This window comes from Anser anser, assembly GCF_964211835.1.
Source record: "Anser anser genome assembly, chromosome: 11".
Classification (NCBI taxonomy): Eukaryota; Metazoa; Chordata; class Aves; order Anseriformes; family Anatidae; genus Anser; species Anser anser.
This window is the reverse complement of record NC_139732.1, coordinates 2,953,073-2,979,113: the sequence shown is the minus strand read 5'-3', so window position 1 is coordinate 2,979,113 and position 26,041 is coordinate 2,953,073. Positions and strand designations below refer to the sequence as shown.

The following is a 26,041-nucleotide window of genomic DNA, read 5'->3' as shown; positions in this document are numbered from 1 at the left end:
AGCTCAGAAATCAAGAAACACATAGTTTATAGTGTATATGCAGCTTTCATTTCCTCACACATCTGTTCAGAAATGAAGCATAGGGCAAAAAAAAAGCAAGCAATATGAAATATTAACATTTTCCGTTAATCTCAGATCTGTTACTAGTCAGTAGACAGTGATTACATACCTTGTTCAAGTTACAAAGACATTTACTAGGTCCCCACATTTCTCTGTAAATCCAGGTTTGACTCCCAAACTGCAATTCTCTACTCACATCTATACATAGAAAGGACACAACTACTGAAAGACAAAATTTATAGAAAAAGTCAGTAGAAACGACTTTGCTCAATCTTGTAGAGAAGATTGTTTTTCCTGTATTATATTCTTTTATTTTTGACAAGGCAGAAAAGGCAAGGTGATGGATCCTTAGTCACTCTGTGTCAGCTTTGCCTCAAGCTAATATACTTTGGGTTTTGCTAAAGAAAATGTGATAGTGCAGAACACCAAAAGAAGAGGAGAAGAGCAGTAGCAGCTCAGGATTGAGACAGAAAAAGCAGACCAAACCACAGACTTGTATCATGGGCAAAGTTTCAATACTACTAAGATCTTCTACAAGCATATAGAAGAGTTAGCAGACACAAAAAAGGGCACTAGCAGAACAAAGGTATCAGAGTCAAATCCATTCTGAGTGCCTCCTGGTTTCCTACTGGGGAAGTAAGCCCTAGCTACAAGGTTTTGTTGCCCTTCCAAGCCATCAGACTCGCACCAGGTCAGACACCTCAAACATTTTAAAATACAGCACAGTACTGGCAAAATTTTATACCATCAAACTGTTGTCATGCTAACACAAAGGCAACCTCTGTATTTTACACCAAACGTAAGGCCACATTCTGACATTCAGGAGACAAATCTGGAATGGGGGAGATATGGGAGTGCTGCCTCCAGGTCAGAGTATCTTAACAGAGGGAAAGCTTGAACAGCTCTTGTGCACACTTGAAAGGGACGTGATGGGCGATGCAGCTCTTGCTGGCCTTGCTCTGTTAGCCAATGTGGAGAAGAGAGAAGTGATGAACCCGAATTTTGCCTCCACCACACCTTGGAGATCATCCATGTTAAAACTGATACTTGTTTTAAAAAGTCTTTGTCCTCAGGAATTGCAAAAACAAAAATGAAAAGCAAAGCAATCCAAAATAATCATGAGGAAGGCTATTCAAACATTTTCCTACAGGTACCTCGGCAATTGTAGTAATAAAAGATTAAGGTTTAGACAAGCTCATGGAAACAAAGTCTCAGTACAAAATTTCTTATTTGTTTCAGAATTAAAAGCAAGTACATAAGGAGTCAGTACAACAAATTCACAGACACCACTCCATTCATGTTTTGGAAGTTTGTAGCCAGATACAGTTTAAAGCAACAACAGTTCAAAATTACATTAGATGCCAACACTTTCCAGAAGATGTTTGTGGAGGTGGCACCCAGACACGCATCATCTTCTCTAAACATGGGACAAGAACCAGAGTGACCAGCAGAACTGTTTAGAGGCTGAGTCATAGAATCATAGAATATCCCGAGTTGGAAGGGACCCACAAGGATCATCGAGCCCTACTCCCGGCACCACACAGGTCAACCCAAAAATTCAGACCATGTGACTAAGGGCACAGTCCAAACACTTCTTAAACTCCAACAGGCTTGGTGCAGTGACTACTTCCCTGGGGAGACCGTTCCAGTGCACGACCACCCTCTCAGTGAAGAACCTTCCTGAACCTCTCCTGCAGCAGCTTGACACCATTCCCACGGGTCCTATCACTGGTCACTAAAGAGAACAGATCGGCAGATAATGTAAATTGGCCTAAGTGAAAGGGTCCACCAGCTTTGTGAGAGCTCAGGGCAAAGCTTCTGCAACAGACAAAGGAATTGAGCCCTATATCACAAGGCAGGTCATATAGATGGCCAATTCAGATGAAGTGCTCATGACTACCTTTTCCTCATTTCCAAATGCTTCTCAGGCCTGAGGGTGTATTTCCTCTAGTTCTTTGTTTCGTTATATATATATAACAAAATATTTATATATATGTAGCATCACCTAGCTTCCTTCACCTCAGACAAAATCAGCAGAAATGTAAATAATATAGATACAGATATTCATGATATGTTTATGCAGACTGAGCACACATGATAGTAGGTTCAAAAGTAGCTTATGTTTCTAGAGCTCATGTCAGAGGTTAGAAATTGCCCCCATAACACAACATTGTTTTGCATATTTTGTTTTTCAAATAGAACTGCATATTATTTCAGTGCTGGAAAGGATTTTTATGCTTTAACAAAACATTAAGATGGAGACAGGAACTGGAGATTACTGTCTGTTAGCCTAAAGATTTGTAAAATGTAGAAATAAAAACTTCACGAAAAAGTTTTTCTTATATGCTTTGAGTTATTAATAAATTAACAGGATTTATTGGTCAAAACAGATCCCTGTAAGTGTCTGGTGTCTTGTTTCATCCAATATTCACTAGCAAAAGCAGACTTTAAAAAGTTATATACTAGTTTTGCTGGGATGGGAGAACAGCTGTTTGATGTTCTGGTTTATAAAAGAGGCCAGAAGAGAGTGCATTTGTTGTGGAATTAATTGTTCCAAATTAAGCACATACTGTTTTTCCAATTTATGGTATGAATCTATGTGATTTAATAAATATGATAAATAGCTTGCGAGAATAACAAAGGATGATTCTAGGCCACCCCTGTAGCATGCAGACTGTCAGCAGAGTTTGAGTAAATATAATTTCAGCAAAGAAAGAAAGGATGGAATATGGCAGAGAGAAATTTTGAAATGTTATCTCAGCTTAAAAGAGAATCACCTAACAACCACTTTTCAAAAGCCTTTCTTCTAAAACAACAACCAAAGAAAGCATCCTTACCTCTTGAAGAGGAAAAAAAGAAAAACAATTGGTGGTCCAATAACAACACATTTTGTTTTCTAATATTTAAATTGGTAATGAGGAAGGTGTTTTGTCTGAATTTCCATTTCTTTCAGGGCCTAATTATGAAAGAAAGAAAAAAATGTGCTATGCACTCTCTTTCACATTTCATTACTTTTATTCGGCTTTATTACTAATTCTTTGTTAATATAATTTTCACCCTGGGAACTACATTTTTTGTCTAGTTACCCTGATACATGAAACCCTTAAAGCAGGAAGTCCTTGATCACCACATCATATTTCTCATGGTATTTTAAAATGACACTCACCATATTGTTAGGAGTAGGTTCTATCAGCAGGCTGCTCTCTGGAGGTGTTCTTTCTCTCTCTCTCAGGTGCCTTAAAGAAGTTTTATCTAGCATGGTGGCCTAGAGAGACAGGGAACAGAAAGAGAATTGAAGCGCTCACATAGGTGTGCAATCCATCCCTTCCCACCTTAGGTTCTCCTGTGATACATTTTACATTAGCAGTGTCACATGGCAAATTAAATGATGTGGCAGCAAACTTTAACCCCCACTCTCTTAATCCTGCCACTTGTTAGGAATGGAAACCAAAGAAGCATTTACAGCGCCTCATCTCCAGTTAGTGTATACAAATTCAGCAAGCAGGTCCCTTAAGGAGCTAAAGAGGAAAACTGCAGCAAATGTGCATGCACTCACAATGAAATACTAGCCCAGAGGACAAGCGCTGTAATCCCACCAATGATGTTCCAAACCCATGATGGCTACCAGTCGACAATACCCACAGACCTCAATCCATTTTTATTGTATTCAGGCTGCAGTGTTATATTTCCTGCCTCCCCTTAGCACCACACATACAGTGTACTTGAAAACAAAAATCTATAATATTGATCCCACAATGTCACCACAATTATTCTTTTGAAACAGCCATTGAAAACAAATTACATCTGCACTGCCTTTTCATCCGATTGCTCTGGGTGAGCAATGCTCACTGTAGCCGCTAGCATTTTCAGTGTTAGCACTGTGTCACTAAAGACAGCACAGGAAAAAAAAAAAAAAAGCATCAGTAACATATTTAAAGGGGGGCCAGAGGAGGGGGAAGCCATCAAATTAACCAGATCACAAAAAGCCCCTCTAACCTGATGCAATATTTAAATCTTCCAGTTTTCTGTATGCAAATCAAGATGATATTAGTACTGTACAGTAGCTAGATTTCCCTCTGAGAGTGCATAAGCTTGGCTTTTTCCTGCCCAGTAAACCAAATATAGTTGTTACACTAATTAAATTGAGAAAAATTCAAAGACAGGCTCATTTTCAGGTAGTCTATTGAATAACATATGATGACAAAAAATATTATTTGTAGCAACATGATTTTAACCTCATGTAATATAATTCTATTGACAAACTGTAAGACTTTCTTGACAAGGGAGAAGCGATTAACGCAGAAGTGATGACCACAGAAAAAACCCACCCATTCAGATTAAAACAGTGACACAACTAAGCTCCAAGGGAATCCGACAAGAGGCAGCAGAGGTCTTTTGACACAAATAGCAGGAATATCCTGATGAGGGAGAGTGCAGGGGGAGGGGGAAAGCCCACCTTCTTAATGCCAGTTTTCCAATACTTATTCATTTTTACCCCAGTAACGTTTTTGCTCACAATATGAATCATCAGATCAGCGACACTGTAGCAACCCCCATAGCATACACAAACCAGCATAATTTTTTAGAGAAAACCCTGTCAGCAAATACTAACTTTCATGTGCTTGTTAATGGTCTTGTCTGAAAAAACATATACCTCATCAACAATTAATTTTTCCTTTTGCCACCATGGTGGTTGGCCAAGGGAAAATGCTTTTGTATCACTGTGACCGCACAAGTCACAGTGGTGGGCTCCTGCAGTGGGGAAACGATAACTTTGGAGTATTAAGAAAACCAATAGCCTTGTTGACATGAACATGGGAGTCTAACCCCTGAAGCCTCCTGATATGAAGCATTGATTTTTCTGTCTGGGTACAGTTCTATAGCCATTCATTCTCTATGGTCAGGACTCACAGGGCCAGAGGAAAAAAAAGATCTGTTCTTTCCACTTTTACCTCCAGGCAAAGTTGAGGAATAAATTCTACATTTTGAGGGATGATTTGTTCAAGCCATGTTTAGTAGAAGCTTATTGCATAAAAAAAAATATATATATTTTTTCCTTGACCCTTGCAACCTGTGACCACTTATTCTTTTGTGCACCTTCTTCACAAGATAACAGCAGGGGGAAGTGCCTAGAGAAAGCACCACTGGTTACTTGTTATTCTCCAAATAATATCACCAAGCTTACTTATTATTCCTCAAATAATACTGTCATGTTCACTTGTCATCCCTCAAATACCACTGCCAGCTGACTTGTTATTTCTCAAATGCTTCCATGCCTACTCATTATTCCACCTCATGTAATTACTACATCCCTTACTTGTTATTCCTTCTCATATACTACCGCTGGGCTGTACTTGGTTATTGCTCACGTACTACTGATATGCCTCTTTGCCTTTTTTTTTTTTAAACCACTGCTTCAACATGTTGTACCTCTGAGAAATGAAATATTATTATTCATTCAGTATATTTTTGCAACCCATACAATGACTCCATTTCCTCTGCACCCCTGTTGCATTTGTTTAGTAGCTATTGTAAATACACACTGTAAAAAAACACACACCAAAACAAACCAAAAAAACACAACCATCTTGTGGAAGAAACAACAGTTCCACTGTTTGGAGTCAGAGCAGTATGCTCCATTGGCTGTAAAAATTAAAAATAAAATATAATAAAAAGACAAAAGAAAATTAAAGCGATGATAAAGAAAATAATCACAAGTTTCACCCTCCCCGTGAAGACACGGTAAGCCACCGCACAATGGGATGTCTCCTGCTCCGGTGACAGAATGCTGAGCCAGTTTTTGCTGTTTGCCTCTTGTTTTCAAAGAAAAAAGCGACAGCATTAGACAGGAGATGCCAGTGTTACAGAAGGCTAATGTCTGGACACTGAACTTGCTCTGCCTTTCAGCTGGCAACTATTTAATTGATTTTTAATGTAAATAAATATTCAGATACCATAGCATACAATCATCTCTGAGGGAGGCATAAAATATCAAGGTCTATAAACAGGCTTGTACTTTTACATATAAATATGTGTATGTATATATGTACACAAACATTTAAAAAGCATAGAAATAAACACCTCTGAATATCTATATAAATCCGACAGAGTACGCACTCTCTACATGAGAATGATAATTTTACCAGATATATGTCCATCTATACACACATACACAGATTAATCCTAGACAATCTCCTGTGCTACTACTGCAGAAGTATGCTTATATTATGTTACAGTGTGAATATGTTTGTATATTTATTATTAAAATACTTACTGTTCCACCTTTTGAAGTAGATGGACAAATGATTTAGGAGTAGAAATAGACTGGAAACAAAATTAATGCAAATAATGTGTTGATTTTTTTTTAGCTTGATTAGCCAAGCCAATGGAAAATTCTAGAAAACGTATACAATTATTTTAACTGTCATAGACCGGCAATTGTAATTGACATGATTTGTACGAGATGCAGTGTAATAACTGAATATATTAAAAAAAAATCTCATGGCTTGATTACCAGGAGAACATTACTAGTGCCACAATATTATTAACAACACAATTATCATGGCATCCCTAGGACACGCTCTTAGCACTTCAATGCATTAGCGAACCTTTGCTAACGAAGAAAAAATTAAAGTACAGCAAATTTCAAAGCACCAGTTGTACCCAATATCATTAAAAATTTATAAAACTTCCCCTGAACATAACAAGTGTTGGTTTAAATGAAGATCAGCCATAAGAAGGAGCAGAAATCTTGTTATTCTTTGTCTCTTTCTCTCCCTCTTTTTCTCTTTCTCTCTTTCTCTCAGACCTCCCCCAACCAGCACCACCTCAATCCAGCTGAAATATGTAACCATTACAGAGTGACAGTTTGACACACAATGACCTGTCAGAACATTCATCTCTCAATGTTTTATTTTAGTGAGGAGCCAAACTGCAGAAAAAATAAGCAAGTTGTTTCAAGGCTTGGAATGAGATCAAACATTTCTGGCATCCCCACTTACCAGACCTTTGATTTACAATGGATCTGTCAGAGGCTGATTAGACACTGTGTGTTTAAAAACCTATAGATGTTCCACAATTGCACAAGCTCTCCCCTTCCCTTCACAGAGAGCGTTTCTGCTCTTTGTTTGAATGGAGTGAATAAGCTAGGTTACATTGCAGAAGCTTACACCTTGCAAGTAGAAAACGCCCCATGCAAAACTGCAGGCAGCTACAATTAAATCCTTTAGTTAGCGCTCCAATTCTCTACTAAAAGAAAGCTGTAGCTCTCTCTACTCTGTAATATTCGTTATGCCAATTTCTATTACCTTTTCCTTCCAGGCCTAAAGTTATAATAGTCTGAAGAGAAAATATACCTACGGACTGCTGCAACCCTCGCAAATTTTCAATAACTTTCAAAGGCAACATGCAGCTAAAAATTAGTCAGACAAAAAAGTGCAGGTGGCTAAAATATTCCCACACTGTAACATTTTTTTGCTCATTATTGCAACTAGGGGAAAAAAGGCTAGAAATATATTGTTTCTATTTGTACCTAGAACAGTTGCAGAAAGAGCAGCAGAATTTGTGCCTGGCATTAGAATGTGTAATTCTTTAATACTATATTGTGGCATATGGTTCATTGTAGCAAATTATGAATACATGTGTTTGGAGAGCTTTGGTAGTAAATTTGGGCTTTGTACATCTACAACAATGCCCAAATCTGACAAATGTAATTTATGTAATATTAAGTTAATACAGTATTATGAAATTAGCTCACTGTAATAAAGCTGTAATTTTAAAATGAAAGACAATACAATGAAATGAAAACAAAATAAACATTAGCATTTTGTGAAAGGTAAAACAAATCTTCCAAAAGTGTGCTTTGTAATTTATTATAACGCAGTGCTTATGACTTCCAATATATTTAAGACACAGCATCCTTTAACAGTACAGTACAACTACAACACTGTTCAGAATAATCCTTTCAACCTTTCTCAGGCGATGCTCTCAATTAATTTAATAGAGGCTTCTGAATGAATGCTGCCTTTGACTAAGGAGAAAGTAAATCGGAACTCTGGGCTCTGGTCCCCTCTATGCTCCTTGTGGCTTCCACACTGCATTTGCTCCATGTGGAAAATTCTGATCAAGTTGATAAGGCTGTAGGAACATAGGCTATTACTCCATGTCTGAGACTATTCAAGATATGAAATTATATTTTTCATATCCATATGTTACCAGGAAAAGTGATAAAAGCATTACAATATGAGCCCTTTAGCTTCTAGGAAATTGCAAATGTTGAAACATGCAATTTTGTGCTTTCAAGGGAAAGAGGTGAGCAAATTAGCCAGAGTGAGTCAAGAAAAAGAAAAGAAATGTGTTGAGGTCATCACACCAGAAGCTGAAGTGGTGCACACTTTCTAATTTTAACTTTTTGAGGAAGAAAAGGGTCATAAAGAAAACTGTAGAATATCTGTATTTTGAGGCTGCAGAGAATTTGTATTATACTTTCTCTTTAAAAATATATAAACATTGAGGGATGCTGTGAAGGCATTTCAAGGCTACCTCCGGTAGGTCAGGATAACAGATATTGTCATCCCTAAACAAGAAATACTTCATCTCACTCAAGGACCTATTCCTTATGTTTGTTTTTTTGTTTGTTTATGTTTTCAAACAGTGAATATGTTTTGCATAATTCTGAGGTTCAACATGTGATAAAAAGCAAAATGCCCTCTCAGAAGGGAAATTTCCAGTTTGACATGCAAAATTATGTATATCCAGATATCATGAGATTTGACTTCCATTAGTTATGGTTTCTACAACCTAGATGTTATGGCCCAGAAGAAAACAACTGCAGAATATAGTGGCTTAACGTATTAGTACAGTTCACGTCTCAGCCAACAATGACACATCACCGGGAAATCTAATGTTGAATAAGGCATGTACAAATGCCTACTGTCATATTTATTTGCAATTTGCATGCCACAAATCATATAACCTAAGCATAAACATTTGCACACCTTAATGCTGGAAAACCAACTTATCTGAGCTCAATGAATAGCCTTAATTTTAGATGCTAGCAAATATGGTTTTATTACTTTAATTAGGAAAAAGAAATAAATCAAATAGTAAAATTTCTGAATTCTACGGCAATATTCAGATGTGAACTCTGCTTCGGCGGCCCAGACCAAAACAACTGGTTCTGCTCTAAGGAGGCAGTGTCTGTGTGCAGCTAAGCCTGGTGTTGACACCAAAAGAGTTTTTGCTAAAAGTGGTAAAGCAGGAAGTGTTAAACTTTTGGGGTTCTTTCCCTACTCTGTCTCTCAGTGTTACACAAGCACACACACACACGAAAAAAATAATAATAATAAAAAAACTTTATCTATTTTTAGTCATCCCCCAAAACACCAGAAGACCTCTGTCAACTTTGACTTTGGTAGATTGGCTGGAGTAGGCTGATTTCCTGAAGCAGTCTTGGATCTTCTGTCCAGTTTCAACCAAGTTGACAAAAAGGTGAAAATTTCAAAAATAATCAAGGTCCTGTGCATTCTTTGTGCATGCATATTGAGACAGGGAAGAGAAATCTTTTTACTGATTTGGGAACACCTTCAGGATGACCTCATACCTTAACAGATAGTAATGAATCTACAGTGGTGAGTGACTGAAAATGTTCCAAAGAATAGAGAAAGCTAGAGGTGTGCCTTCTGGATATCAACATCAAGTAATCATACGACAAATCCATGACAAACCAGACTCCAGGAGTTTCAGTGGAACTATATATTTTAACACGTGTAAAAGCCACCTAAAAGTAACACACCTCAAAGTATAGTGGGAAGGAGACAGGAAGTCATGTCACTGATTCAGTTACCACAGGGTATTTGACCATCCACAGTTTGTATACTCAATAAAGGCTGTGAACCTCTAAGTTTCCAGCATTACTCAGCTCCACCAGTATGCATCTGTGTTATATTGCCTGAACTATCCATATTAGGAATTCCAGATGGATTCTCCTCATTTTCAGACTGTCGGTATTTACAATACAAAAGCATTTCTTCTGTGTTATCTAAATTATCCTCTCTTGCACACATAAAATCATGTATATTTATACATACATAAAATCTAACTCTGGTCCTTTAGTCAGTGACAGAACTTACAAAAATCAGCACTGTCAATTACTAAACAATAATAGCATGCCCACAGATACAGTAAGGAAAGTGCAACTAAATAACAAGTTTGATAATTCCAAAGAATTACCTGTTTTATGTATTCTATAAGAATTGAATGTTTTTACTTTTACCTATTATTATAAGTATGGAAATGCAAGATTGATAGATAATATGTTATAAGCCAAATTTAAAGATACACTGCTTGGACCTCTTATTGCTCAAAGAACACATCGTCATTGTTCTCCCATTTTTAAATCAGTTAAATATTAACAAATTAACATCCTATGCATGCTGCCTCTGAGTGAATTACTTTTCATTTTTAGAGTGGTTTTCCATCACTATGAACCTTTTCCTTTCCCTTATGCACCAGCAAACATACTGATACAATTTAAAGGTCATGTTCTTTTCAAACTGACAGGGCCCTCCAAAATTTTGACGAGAGTCCCTCCAAGAATCACACCATACAAACGGAAAAGAATTAAGTAAAGCATCACTTGATGTAGGCTCAATCATGTGAACTGATTAGAAAATGTAACCATGGAGTGAGGTGATTCAAAGTGTGACAGACAACCTTTCAAAGAAAGGAGATGTCATGTTGATAATAATAAGCAAGTACCTGACATTGAAGGAGGGGGTGAACGCAGAGGGTCAATAAAGATATAATTGCCTTCAGCTACTGGAAAAAAAAAATCTTTTCTAACTTTTGTCTTTTCAAACCCCAAGATAAATATTTTAAATGAACAGAGCATTTCATCTTCGTAGTTCAAGTTGTTTTACCCAAAAATACTGAAAAATATATCAATAACACTTCACTGGCTTAGCTCATTCCTTCACAGAGTAAAAAAGGATACCTTAAAGTTCAAAGCCACATATATAAAATTTGCCTTAAAGGTTATATTGATACATATTGATCTGCATAACAAATTAGATCACCTTTAAAGAAAATAGCGCTGTCTTTGGTTTGTAACACCCTCATCATTCACAGAAGTCATACAAGAAGAAAGTAAATTTGTCTATTTGAAAGATGTCACTTATCAGGAGGATGATTAGTTCTTTATCTATTTCAAAAAGCAAGTCTAAATATTTTCCAGAAGCATATCATAATCCAGTTTATACTAAAAAGATCTTTCTGCAAAATAAAAGTGACGCTTACCATGTGTTATGAACAGCAGATGAATATGCAGCTCAAAAGAACACTCCACCCACCAACCTATTTAATCAATACAGAGCTTAGCTAAACTGAAGAATGGTGTCATACTACCAGACACATTTTAACAGTAAACAATATTCAACTTTTTTTTTAATTATTTCTTTCATAGTCCTCTAACTGCTGTTCTTTCTTTACCCCATCATTTACTAAGATTTATGGTGCACAAAACAGTTCCAGCACACAATGAACTCTTATGGTAACAATTTGAAAACATTACATCTAACATCATTTTAATGGTAAGACCTATCTTCTCTTGTCTATGTTAAAATCTATATAATGTATATGGATAAATGTAACCTTAACTGATTTAGATACTATGTTCTTATGAATGTCAAAAAGGTCAGTGAACACATTTAGTGTTTTAGTCAACCATGGACTGAAGATTAGAGTTACTAAAAAGTAGGTATGGAGCTTTTTTCCCGTAGCTCAAATCCAGCCCAAATTTGCATCAGGTAAGATATCTTAAATAGTTCAGGCAGAATAAATCAGGAGGTACATCTCAAGTTCTCACTGGACAAATGCCCATTTCATCAAGAAAGTAATAAACCATGGCACCCATGACAAACTTCAATGCTATTTGCTTGACACAGTGCCAGTTCAAGGCTTGTCCATGTGTTTCAGATCAAAAGCTCCAGGACACAACCAAGGTGACACCCCAATCATACAATCTACTGCCTGTCCAATCTACTGCAATCCAGGTCTTTTGCAAATACTCCTTGGTCTGCTGGCTAATGAGGTCAGACAGTACTGTCCACTCCAGACATATTCTTTTTAGGGTATCATCTCTCCAAGAGACATTCCATGAGGACATAGCCTTAAATGTGCCATCAAAGGGAATTATAATGATAGAATTTATTAACATTTTTTATGAGTCAAAAGTCATACATCTAAGGAAACATGAAATAAAATAGGATTAAACAGCAACCGAATTTCTGAAATGATGTAGTAGATGATGTTTATGCTATTGGGAAGCTTTTGTTACACAGAAAGATAAAAGCTGAACTTAAGACTTGCAGACACCCCTGACTACAGATCTTAAACAGACCTCCTTTTCTCAGCAATTGACAGCCTCCCCACATAGAGAGAGTGAGCTTGTGCATCTGCATTCACATAGATATGAGAAGACTGCCTTTCCTTTTTTGTTTTCTTTTACTTTCATACCTCTTAACACAACCTTTCTAAAAGGGAAGCCTGAGAGTGAAATCATTTGAATTCACAAGTGAGTACCACAGTACACCAACATAAACTAACATCCCTGTCGAGGAGTCAACAACATCCTTCCCATGTAGTTCTCAAATCCCATGATGAGTAGAGCTCCAAAGATACTCAGTCATCTTTAATGTAACACACGCTCTGAAAACAACCATCCAGTGGGTTATTAGTCTTCCAGTGGCCATCTCCCTGCTTAAATAAAGATATTATAGCCACAGCCTTCGGCAGTCATCTCTCCACTACAGGAGGTTTGAGACAATGTTGGAAAGAAAAGAGATGAAAAGGAGCAAGAAAGACATGGAACTTATAATATGAGCAAATGCAAACTAGCAGAAATCATATAAACAAACATTCTCCAGTGGTGTCAGAAGCATAATGAGTGAATGATGCAATAGCTAATTGGTCAATCTCTGTTCAGGCACATCTCTGTGGCAACCACAGGCTGTGTGTACAAAATGATTTCAGTCCAGAATGGAGTCACAGAATCACAGAAGGGTTTGGATTGGAAGTGAACTTTAAAGATCATCTAGTCCGACAGACTTGCCACGGGCAGAGGTACCTTTGACTAGATCAAGTTGTTCAAAGCACCATCCCACCTGAATTTGAACACTTCCAATGTTGTGAAGTACTGCTTTGAACTCTCTTACTTACTCTTATCCCCTCTTGTTGTTATTCACATGGTTCACAAACCAGTTTTGATAACCTGAGTCCATGTTACTTGTGGAGAAAGCAAAACCAGAAGCTCTGCTGCAGATGGGGGGGGTGGACCATGGTGCATGGTGGGGACTTTTAGTTCTAGTGACCATAACAAATGTAGTCTAAAGTAAAAATACCCATATGTACTCACTGTAGCTATAAGGCCTCAGAATGAATCAGTTTGATCAGCTGATCTGTTTTTAAGGTGTATAATTTCTTGCCAACGTAGAGTGCATTAGAAAAAATACTTCTGGATGTTCTTGCTATAGCATATGCTCTATGACAATGCCATTTGGAACATGAGACACTATTTTAAAACTTCACATTACATTAGAATTATCTCCTTATATAAGGTTAAATTCTGATGCAAATGAAAGGGGACGAAGCCATTCCATCACTGCCTGATGTTCCCTGCTAAGAAAGAATGGGAAGGGTATAATGCGAAAAGGAGGCCAACCATTTTAGGGAGAATACATAAAAGTAAAACCCAGGGGTTGCAAAATCCACATGTACTAAACCCATGACTCAAATTAGTATAATTGAAAACCATTAGGCTCAGCTCTGTTCAAGTAAAAATTAACTTTATAGAGACTATCATTATAGCTATTGCTTCATCAGGAAAATACATCATGGTTATATTTTATAATTTTTATCCTCTCTTCCACGTAGCTGCTAGAAGGCAGTTACATTGAGAACTGGATCTTTCCTAAGTTGTTAACAGGACACATTCCTTTCAGTTCATGGCTAGTATTATGAGAGTTTCTGTCTTATGTCACTATTTCTGACATATGCTGGAGATAGAATATCTTGGCTCAAAAAATATTGGACCATCATTTTATGAGATGAGAATTTCTAGACCACAAAAGCAGTTAGATTTACTACTGACAATACAGAGGTAATGATGACCTATCCTTATATAGCCCAGAGTCTTACATACTGTAAACTCAATTAGCAATTCTTTTATCTTCATCCGAAACAGATAAATTGAAAATTGTAGATTGAGAGCTTTACTCATATAGCTCTGACCACACGGATAAATATTGCCTTGCTTTAGCAGAATAATTTCTAGCCCTTTCATTTTTCATTCAGTTTGAGTTGTTTGATTCTAAGACTCCATATTCCAGGCAGATCACTCATTTATGAACACAATGCAGGAAAATGTGCATTTGTTAGAGATGAAAGGCATGAAAGTTGCCCATAATTTTGCTGCAAATAAACTTTTCCTTTGGTTTATGCTACATCATGCCCTTCTATTTGAATAGTTTTGATAAAGAACTGTAACTCCCTTTTCTTTCACTATACACAGTGTGGATACATTAGATAAACACTTTTATATGTACCCGTCAAGGAGAAATATTCCACACAACGAAGCAGACCTTGTGAAATAACATTTCACTTATCTGTTATGTCTTTCTGAACCTTTCCTAAGAACTATGTCTCTGAGCCCAGCCTACAGCCACATATAGTCTTGCTCCAACAAATTTCTAATTTTAAAGACCAGCAAACAAATATAAATATATGAGCAAGGAAGGCTTCAACAGTAACATGAACATTATTTTACTTCTTTTACTTTACTTTTGTTGTTACACCTAAAAGAGTCATTTTTCATAACAGGCAATTTACAAGCATACACAGGCTTTGAAGAGGTCTTCAAAATACTTTGGAGAAATGTACCATATCATCTAAGCCAAAAATCAGGTTTGTTTATTTTGTTTTTGTGGTTTTTGTATTTTTACTGGACAGGACTTCAGTGATACACTCATATAAAATAACACACAATAACACACATGGCTAACCTCTAACTACAACAACATAGCCAATATGAGAATAGAGGGAGCAGTAAATTTGAAAGTATGGCTAGTACTGGAGAAAAGATTTGAGCAAACACAATATGAAAAAAAAAAACTTATTTATAAGTACCTACTTTCAAACTTACCTGGATGTTTGCAATGAATATGGACATGAAGAAAAAAACAAAAACTGTTCAATTTGCACACCTCTCTCCACACTTGTCAATCACTTTTCAGCAGCAAGTATTTCAAAACAGTAGTTATAACCTCTGCTAACAGAAAAGCACAGCCCATTTTGGTGAAATAAAGTTGACATTTAATTTACTCCTGTAAATTTAAGCTGTTCATTCATTGCTCTTTTATGTTGGCAGATAAGATTTCTTTAATGTTCTTGTGCGAAACAATAAATACAGTGTAGTTAAATTTTAGATAGGAAAACATTATGCTTTGTCTTGACAGCACAACAGTTAGGCATAAAGTTATAATGTTCAAGTAATCTCTTCTGAGACTCTCTCTGTCATAAGATATAGTCTTTCAAAGCATATATGTATCTGTCATTTGATTTTTCCTGAAATCAGAAATAGATGCATATCCTGACTCTTCATGTACAGATCTGGATTTCTCTCTCTTTCAGCCTCCCTCTCCATGCTATAAATAGATCTATCTGACGAAACAGAAAGTTATTATTTCAGCCTAGGTGAAAACTGCTGCTAACCACTGATTTATTTAGTTTTAAATAAAACCATCAGTCCAGTAAAATGGTATCAAGAAAACAAAACACACCACTTATAGTTTAATTACTTCTTTTGGTCTTTCTAACGTTGATGATATTTTAAGTAGTGAACTAGGAGTTATTTCTCCAATAATGAAGAAACAGATGCATCCATCACACTTCATGTACATGAAGTAAATCAAACTCAGTTCCAAAACCTCATATGCAAATACGTCTATTTATTCCGTGCGAAAAGAGGCAAAGTATCCATTGTTCCTTGTTTAGCCCAAGAGATTAAAACCTTCACATTCCATAATCAATCCAGTTAATCTCTCCCATTTTCTACATTCTTAAACATTAACTGTCTAATATCTCTACATTTGCCAGATTTGTCTTGAAACAAAGTTGTGTATTAAACAAAGAACTTGTATGATGAGAATATACTCGGTGATGTGGAAGCCACAAAGAAAATCCCAGCTGGTTTAGTAAATAATAAGATGTAATATCAAATTTCAAACTTTCATCAAACATACTCATGAATCACACTAAGGTCTCTTTTCAGCTTGGTACTTCTCTTATTTTTATTGTTATTGGATTATCAAAAGTCTGTCATACAATCCAGAATATCAGGGTTTTTTTTTAAACCACAGAAAATGAACCACAGAAGTTCCCATACAGACAGAACACTATACTGAATTGATCTGCAAAGAAGCAGCCACCCTCAGCAACTACTGCACAAGTACAGATTAATTTTATAGTGCATTATTACGACAGATACCTCAGCATGTTCATGATGGCCCCTATTACTGCTGCCTCTTATGTTTTAAAAGCTATTGTGCTTACACTATATCTTACTGAAACATCTGCAGACTTTCAAGCAAAAGGATCAAGGGGTACTCTCAATCATCATTGCCCAACAAGGTGCTCAAAATCATGGTCAGAATTCAAAGGTGAAATACCTGATGAAACAGATCACAAAATACTATTAGTTGCTGTATAGTGGACAGAATTTCTTAGCTTAAGTATTGTCCACTGCCATTCTCCTCTATAATCAGTAGTCTGGAAAGGTACCATTGCAAAAGGAAAGTTTTCCTCAAATGACCAAAAGCGCATCTCTATTTTAACCATTAATGTTTAAAGAGAGCTCTCAATAGTATAAAATACTATAATAATAGAATAAAGTCACAAGAAGCAAGCACAAGATGATGAACATGTGATATGTCAAAGGAACTTGAACTATCCAACCTTAAGGGAAAAACTGTCTGGGTACTCTAAACTTTTCTAGAAAAACAAAACAAAAGACTCTGAAGGTATTTCTCTTATGGCTCTAATGCTTTCAATTATTAGAGATCTTTGGGATGTAGAATCCATAGGGCTCACCAGGCAGGTGCAGGAGTTTCTATATGCTTCCGGAGACCAGGATATAGATGGTGCTTACAAAACGGAAATGCGGCTGGTATGTTGTCTGATAATGTGGGCTGTTGAGCAAGCCTTTTAGAGCTATGGACAGCCATAACAAAGCTTAGTAGAACCTAGGCTTCTGTCAGCATCCCTTGACCTTTAACACTTCCAACCAAAACCCTTATCCCACAGTAGTCTAATGCTAGCAAATGACAGCAATCAGATTGCTTAAAGCAACACTCTGCCTCTAAAAACCAGATTTGCATCTGAAATCTAAACCAAACTCCTAATGATCCAGATAGTCTGCAAGAGGAAGAGCTGAAACACACATGAACATTTTATATATGGAAGTAATTGGGTTAGTTAGTTAACAGAGGTTAGGTATAGTCTTCAGGGTTCCTCTAAATTCACTTCCAACATCCAGAGTATACTATGCCGTGATTTCCTCCCTCTGTTTAACAAAGACTCCACTAAAAGATATTATTATTGCTAGTCCAGGATTTATTAAACATTTTTGTTGCCACTAAAATATTACATAGTAAGAGATACTGAAAAAAAATACTTTATTTTTAATTAGTGCCAAAGGAACTTGGAGCCTAAAGAGTAATTATTTATGGTTTAGTATAAATTGAAAGAAATATTAAAAAAATAGTATTTCAACAATTGAAGAAATCCTCTCTATTTCATCAGAAATGTTCAACATACTAGTAGAGGTAGTACATCTCTCCCTGAAAATGAAATTTTCCTGGTCTGATAGAGGAATATTAGGACAGCAAGGGGGTAGGGTTTTTTATTTAAACCAATTTCTGCTAGTTTCAAGAAACAACTACAAAGGGAATCCTCCCTGCTCAGCATTTAAAGAGCAGGCCAAGAGGAAAGAAGAAACTTGAAGGGAAGAGGAGATGGCAGTCCTGCATCTCTACTCAACTTGTATTTCTTTTCCACTATTCAATGCCATCTGAAAAGGCTAAATTTACATAGAAAACACACTCTGGGCCCTCAGACCCAGACTGTTCATTAACATTTTAATTTTAGTGATCACCATTTCCAGGATAGAATGCAAAGACACAAAACATAAACTTTCTCATTTTGCAAAACAGTGTAAATCATACATATTAACCCTTATACTGCAAAATATGGCTGCTAGAATTGCATAGAAGTAGTTATGCAATTCAGACATATTGCTTGGGCAATATCTTTTCCTTCTTTTAGCTGCTAAATCTCCATCTTAAAATGCAGTGATTTCAATTAAAGCAGAATATAAAGCATATAAAACATAGGCTAATGTCTGAATTTGAAATACAATGTGTGCCTTGAGGCACTGTATCATAATTCAGTGTTGCTTGCTTTCTGTCTAAATGTGTACTTACTAACAATAAAGGCTCTGCTTTGTTATATAGGTAGAATACTTGGCATATTGCAAAATTTTTTTTCCAAAGTTTATGCAGACTAACTTCATTTCATAATGACCTCTAGTCCTTACAACTACAACAGCTCTGAGCAACTTGAGATGTTGATCATGTCTACATCCATGTTTGTACAATACCTACTGTAACGGGGCACTGTCAAAGTCTGGGGACTCTGGGCAATATTGTAACATAAATATTAAATAATAATAAAGTTCTGTCAAGTCAGTGATCTGTGAACTACAGAACTTTCACATGATAGTACATTATGGCTCAAAGGCAGCCCTTAGCAGCCATCATATAAAATCCCTATAGTCTAAAAAGTACTTAAACAATGATTTACACAAAAGCCATAAAATTAATAGGAATTACATATATTCAAAATTAGTACATATACCAAAATTTACATTTATGCTACAGATAAGAGACTTCAAGAACTCATTTTTTCCTTTGTTCTTTCAATAATTTCAGTGCCAAACTCTAAAAAATGTTCATAGATATATACACATACTAGTATAATCCTAATTAACCAAGTGTTATTGAAACACTGAAATAGATTTTGATAAAATTGGAAAATATAGTCCAGGTTGACAGACAAGTATAAGAATTAACAATTAGTCTAAACTGGTAAAATAGTTTCAAAAAAGTTTCTCAAGATAAGACTTGAATTGATTTTCCATTTCATCCATTCCTAGCCAATAATTTCACCATTTTCATCCATAAGCACCACTCAGTGTACTGGCATTAATGTCTATCTAGATGCAAGTTGAACTGACTTACCTGGAAAATTGGATTTGCCCACAGAGGGGACAAAAGATATGGGCAAGAAGAAAAAGGAAATTGAAGAATTAAAAATAGAAAATACCTGTTTGGGTATTTCATCAAGAAACAGGGAAAAAAAAACACACACACACACACAAGCACATTGCAAAGTACCAAAAAGGAAACCAAAAGCATAACACACATCAGTATTTAATTTTACAAAAGAAAGTTGAATCAAATACACTGAATACCAAGTATTTGAAAGAGAGAAAGAAATCTGAATCCTTTAGATGTATTAACTGGAGAGGAAGGGAACCAATGGTTTATCTAAAACATGCCCTGAATTATGCTCTAAAAAAACAGTGAACGCTAAAAGTTGTATTTCATAAGAAACAGCTTCTCTATTTTGTATGTTTCTCCTATATCATTAGATATCTTTTACTTTTTCCTTATTGGTGGGAAAAAAAAAAAGTTACTTCTGCTGACATTAAAAGCTTGATTTTACAAACTATTTAATGCACTCTAAGGATACTGTTAAAAGACATTGGCATGTTGATATGAGCCGTACAAAGGTCAGTGATTTGGAGGCTCTTTCAGACAATTTGCCAGGATTTTGGCATTTTGTAAGCACACACAGGACAGCTCTCCAGCAAGCTGACCTTGACAGTGAATTGGATAAATAAACCTTCAATTTACCCCCTCCAGCTCGATGCTAGCCCAGCTGATCCCTCTGGAGCCTTCACCTGTCCATATCGTTCAAAAGACTGTAACTTTCAACTGACGAACATCCACAGCTTTACAGGTTCTGTGACAAACACCATCTAACAGATAAGGCTTCTGAAAAGTCAAAGTCAATAGTGTTTCCATTGAAAATTTAATGCTGCTTCCATCTTTACCCATCATTCTTCCTACTGTTGCATGTATCCCAGGAGGCACTTCAAGCAAAAGCACTACTCCATAACAGGTAATGACGTGGTATTTAATGATACTGTCCAAAGTGATCCTAGCCCATGGAAAGTAATGTGCACTCATGTACCAGATAAGCACGGCTGAATGTACTAGAACAGCAGTATCTTTCACTGCACTGTCACTAGATACAATGTGACATATGCTCTGCCATTGTACCTGGCTTTTCCTTTTACTTCACCATCAGAGGAAAAGAGCATTTTCAGATACAGAGCACCAAAGTGTTAAGGGAATTCAGTAAAAGGTAGGATGGCAACATATCCGTAATTAAGTATTCACAGCCTCTTTAATACTTCAGTGCTCTTGGATTTGCTACTAAAATCTGTGAATTATACCTCATTGAAGAATGTCCTTAATCGACTCTGACATGTTTTATTGGAGGCAGAAAAAATGTTTCAGTATGATAGATAAGGTTAAAAATGTTACTACTCTGATCATTTACTCTAGTGTCTTGCAAAAAACTCCAAAGCCAAAAACCATTTACATCATTCATCTGATGCAATGGAGAAAAGAAAGCATTATCTGACAGCCCATTTTAGCTGATGGAACAAAGTGCACATTTTCAATTTTCTGACAAACTTATGTTGTTTATGTAGATAAGAAAAAAACAACTGTAACATTTCTACTGCATGCCAAAAGGATCTGAAATTCGAGTTAAACAGCAAAGTACCTTGAGACCATGCAGAACATAGCATGACAAACAAAAATCATCTTTATGGTTTCAAACCAAATAATATGTGTTTTCTATTCTAATAGCACAGAGTTTTATTCTAACAGAGTTTTCAGGCAGCCCCAGAACACTGCAGCAAAGCTCAGCGCGACATCTCTATGCATGCATGAGAATACTTCTCTCACTGCAGCATTACCTGGGAGGTAGTGTAATAAAAACTGCTGAAATATTTTTAACTAAACATTTTAGCTGAGTTTTTCTTGTATTATTTTTTATATTCTCCAGATAAACATGGCTTCTACTTATACTATTCACTGCAAAATGGATGAGCAGGAATCTCATACATGTTCAACTTCTATTATTAGTTTTATTGGAGAGATTCCATGACTATGTAGTGAGGTTAGAAAGGAAAGAAAAGGTAGAAACTCATCTACAGCATCTTCTATATGGAAAGTCATGACACCATCGGGGAAAAAAATGGTTATATTATATTCCTTAGGACATAGAGGGTTGTTTTCAAATAAATAACTTATACATTATTACCTATATGGACAGACTATACATGACACAGAGAGAAAGAGAGAGAGAGAGAGATTTAGTATGCTTTATACGTCCCTATTTTGCTTTTTCACCAGAAAAGATGCCTATTCTATTTGGCCATACCAATAAAAGGAAATAATTAAATGTAATTTTATTTACTACATTAATTCACAAGATGTCCAATTCAACACAAATTAGGAACAAACAACATTTACTGTAAAAATAAAGTAGTTCCATTTAAGTTCATTTTACTGTTCACACTCCTAAAAGTAAGCACGCATTTAAAGAACTGGCTCAATTACCTTAGGCTTTGCGGTAAGTCTCTACAACACCCCTAAATTACTAAGACATCTATGAACTGCACTGTTGACCATTAGAAACTGAACTGAGAACTTACAAATAGCTGGCTAAGACCCTAATTCTACAGTACGAACAAGGTTCTAAATTAGGACCAGATGTTGGATTTCATTCTTTAAACAACAGTTTTAGGGACAGAGAAAGATCAATCTTCTAAGCCTACTTCTGTCTGCAGATAATATGACCCGTCTAATGAGGCTGCTGAATGCTTTATGAGCAATTCCATCCACTAGTTACTATACTCTGGCACCAAAATTGAAATATTCATTCTAAATCTTGCCATTAGGACTGTATTGCACTCCTGTCAAATTTCCAGTGCCAATTCTTATATTCCATTGTGATTGAGTGTTTCTCTAGAACCAAACAGATAACAGAAAGGTCCTCTTACACAGCCTGTAACAGTACCAGCGCATTAAGTTCCCGTTTCCCATACACACTCTTTGGGAAGGAGACACTGGGAAAACAGCTTTCCATAACTCAGTCACACACATGTTACCTGCTGCTGCCATTAGCTACCTATCTCTTTGTATATATGTTTTAACTACAATCATAAAACTGCTACCAAATAGAACATTCCCTTCTCCAAGAAACAGGAAAGGGGAATAAAAGAAAAGGAGAACAAAGAACTCACTGCATTTTTCAAAATTTTGAACAAAAATTATGGCCATGTACTCAGTAGAATGTAAAAAATAAAAATAAAAAAATCCAACATGGAAAAACATACAGCACAAAATATCTGTTTGTTGGCCACACTAGGGACTGTCAAAATCATGCCTCTGTTACACTGTAATGCATTGCCATATACATAACCATGACCTAGGTAACCATGAAGAAGGCAATCTTCTGAAAGCTATTCTTGTAAGAGCATACGTGAATTTGAGGAATTACACAAAGCCTTCCTACTTTAACATTTTTATAATGTCTTTACCTTAGAGAGCTCATTGTCACACTCTAGAATAAACTCTTTCCTTGACTGCTGCATAGCCATTGTCAGTGCTAGGACTTCTGGCCATGGGAAGATGTCAGGGACTACAACTAACCCATGCATCCTCCAAGGTAACTGTGGAGAACAGGCAGAGAAAGAGGGTCATTTCTTTACTTCTCCTTCTCTGAGAAGACCAAGAGAGTTAAAAGATAGTACTTAATATTAAATTTGAGTTTTGTCCTGCTATAAAAAGAAAACAGATGAAGAACTCAAAGGCTATAAGTCAAAACTTACATTCTGGAGGTAAGTACCAAATCTTGCTCAAACATAGAACAGTGTCAGAATTAACCTCAGAAGATTTTACTTAAATCTGGTATATTCTTGATGATTGAATCTTTACATATGCAATTTCTCATCACAGAAATTAACATATACCATCTCAGCCCACATATCACAGCCACATATGTATAAGTTCCCTCTTTATATGTCTCAGGTTTTTGAATCCTGCTTCCATTGCCTTTGAAATTATTTATTATATTGTTTTTGCTGCATAGTAATTGCTTTTTTTTTCTACACTGTAGGGCTCAGGAGGAAGAAAAGGAGAGAAAGAAAATGTATTTTCCTTGTTATTAACATCCAGGCTGCTTTTCTTCTTTATTTTAAAGTAAGATGTTTTATTTCCCAGGCAGCATGTATGCCTTGCTCTATGAAGTGAGAGGTGCAATTGCTGCCCTGGCTCTGTGTGTGATTGTGGCCTTAGAAGTCAAGGATAAAAGAAAAAAAACTTGCATTTTGCATTGCAGAAAAATCACTGCATTACTTAGGTAATTGTTTGAGTTGGGTCAGACTGGTGGCAGGGTTCTGGACCCTCTAACTCCATTCCTTTTGCTTTATTTATTAGTCTCACTTATTAAAAGAATGTCTTGGTTTATATGATGGGTAACATTAAAGCAAAAGTTAAATCACTTATATTTGCAACCTAAGTCAGTGATTGACCAAAAAAAAAATGTGCTACTTTTTCATACAGATGATCTAAATGACATGAAAACCACAAGCTCACAAGCAGAAGCTTCCAGATTTCAAACTTTTTTTAAATTTTCCTTGAAGTTTTAATTCTGGTGCCCCAGAATGCACAGACTGTTTAAGAAATTTCTATACTCAAACCTTTAACCTTTTCATATACTTTTCCATTATTTTCATCCTCAATGTGCAACATATTTGTTTTAATAAGCTATTCACTATCCCCAAAATCTTCAGAGACACAAAGGAGTTGTAGTTAGAGCCACGTACTGAAAGAGATGACTTCTGGTTGTTGTTCCTGGGCCTATATGTCCTTTTTATCTGTGTCTAATTTCTAAGACAACTTCTTTTTTCAGAGTTTTCCCACTTGCTGGTGTTAACTTCCCTTTCAATCCTCACTCCTTTATCTGAATAGTACTTGGTACAGAGTGAGGTGCATTACTGTAAGCCATTAGAGATATTCTTAGTTTTTATTTCCAGCCTATTAGTTTTTCTTCTGCTACTGTTTCGGTTGCCTTCAGCAATGTACTGTTTCAGTGTACAACTTCTATATTTGCTTGAGGCCACAACAGTATCAGTGTTCTCTGTCATTCCATTTTGTTTCAGACAGTCTTTGAACTCACTTGAAAAATTGTGGACTGTTGTCACCAAGAACTGAGAATGTAAACCTATATGTTGTGAAAAACATGGCCCAGTCTATGCCAAAAAATTATTGTGGAAAGTCTAAAAGGAAATGGAAGCCTGAGAGTACCATGAGATCTAATACTAAACAGTGGCATGGTTTATCAAGGTAACACTTTCCCTTCATTCTTTTAGGACTTGCAAGTCAGACTTGTCAGGAGACTATCCTCAAATCTCTTCCATAACTCTTCTTCTTTGTTATTGAAGTGTTCAGTATTAATCACACTCTCGATATCAATTCACAGAATCACAGAATCGTCTAGGTTGGAAGAGACCTCCAAGATCATCTAGTCCAACCTCTGTCCTAACACTAACAAGTCCTCCACTAAACCATATCACTAAGGGCTACATCTAGATGTCTTTTAAAGATCTCCAGGGATGGTGACTCAACCACCTCCCTGGGCAGTCCATTCCAATGCCTAACAACCCTTTCAGTAAAGAAGTTCTTCCTAACATCCAACCTAAACCTCCCCTGGCGCAACTTTAGCCCATTCCCCCTCGTCCTGTCGCCAGGCACGTGGGAGAATAAACCAACCCCCACCTCGCTACAGCCTCCTTTAAGGTACCTATAGAGAGCAATGAGGTCTGCCCTGAGCCTCCTCTTCTCCAGGCTAAACAACCCCAGCTCCCTCAGCCGCTCCTCGTAAGACTTGTTCTCCAGACCCCTCACCAGCTTCATTGCCCTTCTCTGGACTCTCTCAAGCACCTCCATGTCCTTCTTGTAGCAAGGGGCCCAAAACTGAACACAGTACTCGAGGTGTGGCCTCACCAGAGCCGAGTACAGGGGCACAATCACTTCCCTAGACCTGCTGGTCACACTGCTTCTTATGCAAGCCAGGATGCTGTTGGCCTTCTTGGACCCCTGAGCACACTGCTGGCTCACATTCAGCTGCCTACCAACCAGTACTCCCAGGTCCTTCTCTGCCAGGCAGCTTTCCAACCACTCATCTCCCAGCCTGTAGCGCTGCTTGGGGTTGTTACGCCCCAAATGCAGGACCTGGCACTTGGCCTTGTTGAACTTCATGCAGTTGACCTCAGCCCATCGGTCCAGCCTATCCAGATCCTCCTGCAGAGCCTTCCTTCCCTCGAGCAGATCGACACACGCACCTAACTTGGTGTCATTTGCAAACTTATTGAGGGTGCACTTGATCCCCTCATCCAGGTCATCGATAAAGATATTAAAGAAGACCGGCCCCAGCACTGAGCCCTGGGGGACTCCACTAGTAACCGGCCTCCAACTGGATTTGGCTCCATTCACCACAACTCTTTGGGCCCGGCCATCCAGCCAGTTTTTAACCCAACGAAGCGTACGCCAGTCCAAGCCATGAGTAGCCAGTTTCTTGAGGAGAATGTTGTGGGAAACAGTGTCAAAAGCCTTACTGAAGTCAAGGTAGATCACATCCACAGCCTTCCCCTCATCCACCAAGCGCATCACTTGGTCATAGGAGATCAGGTTCGTCAAGCAGGACCTACCTTTCATAAACTCGTGCT

The 26,041-nt window shown here is 37.0% G+C and overlaps 1 protein-coding gene across 1 annotated transcript in view; it reads right to left on the bottom strand.

Moving 5' to 3' along the window:
• The window catches only part of LOC310879956 (uncharacterized protein), a 307,953-nt gene that overhangs the window by 164,717 nt on the left and 117,195 nt on the right, over positions 1–26,041 (bottom strand). The window contains exons 5-6 of the mRNA XM_083795024.1: positions 3,227–3,325; positions 170–282 (exon numbers count right to left, since the gene is read on the bottom strand). The gene's annotated coding sequence lies outside the window, so the exon portion shown is untranslated. The remainder of the gene's footprint in view (positions 1–169; positions 283–3,226; positions 3,326–26,041) is intronic.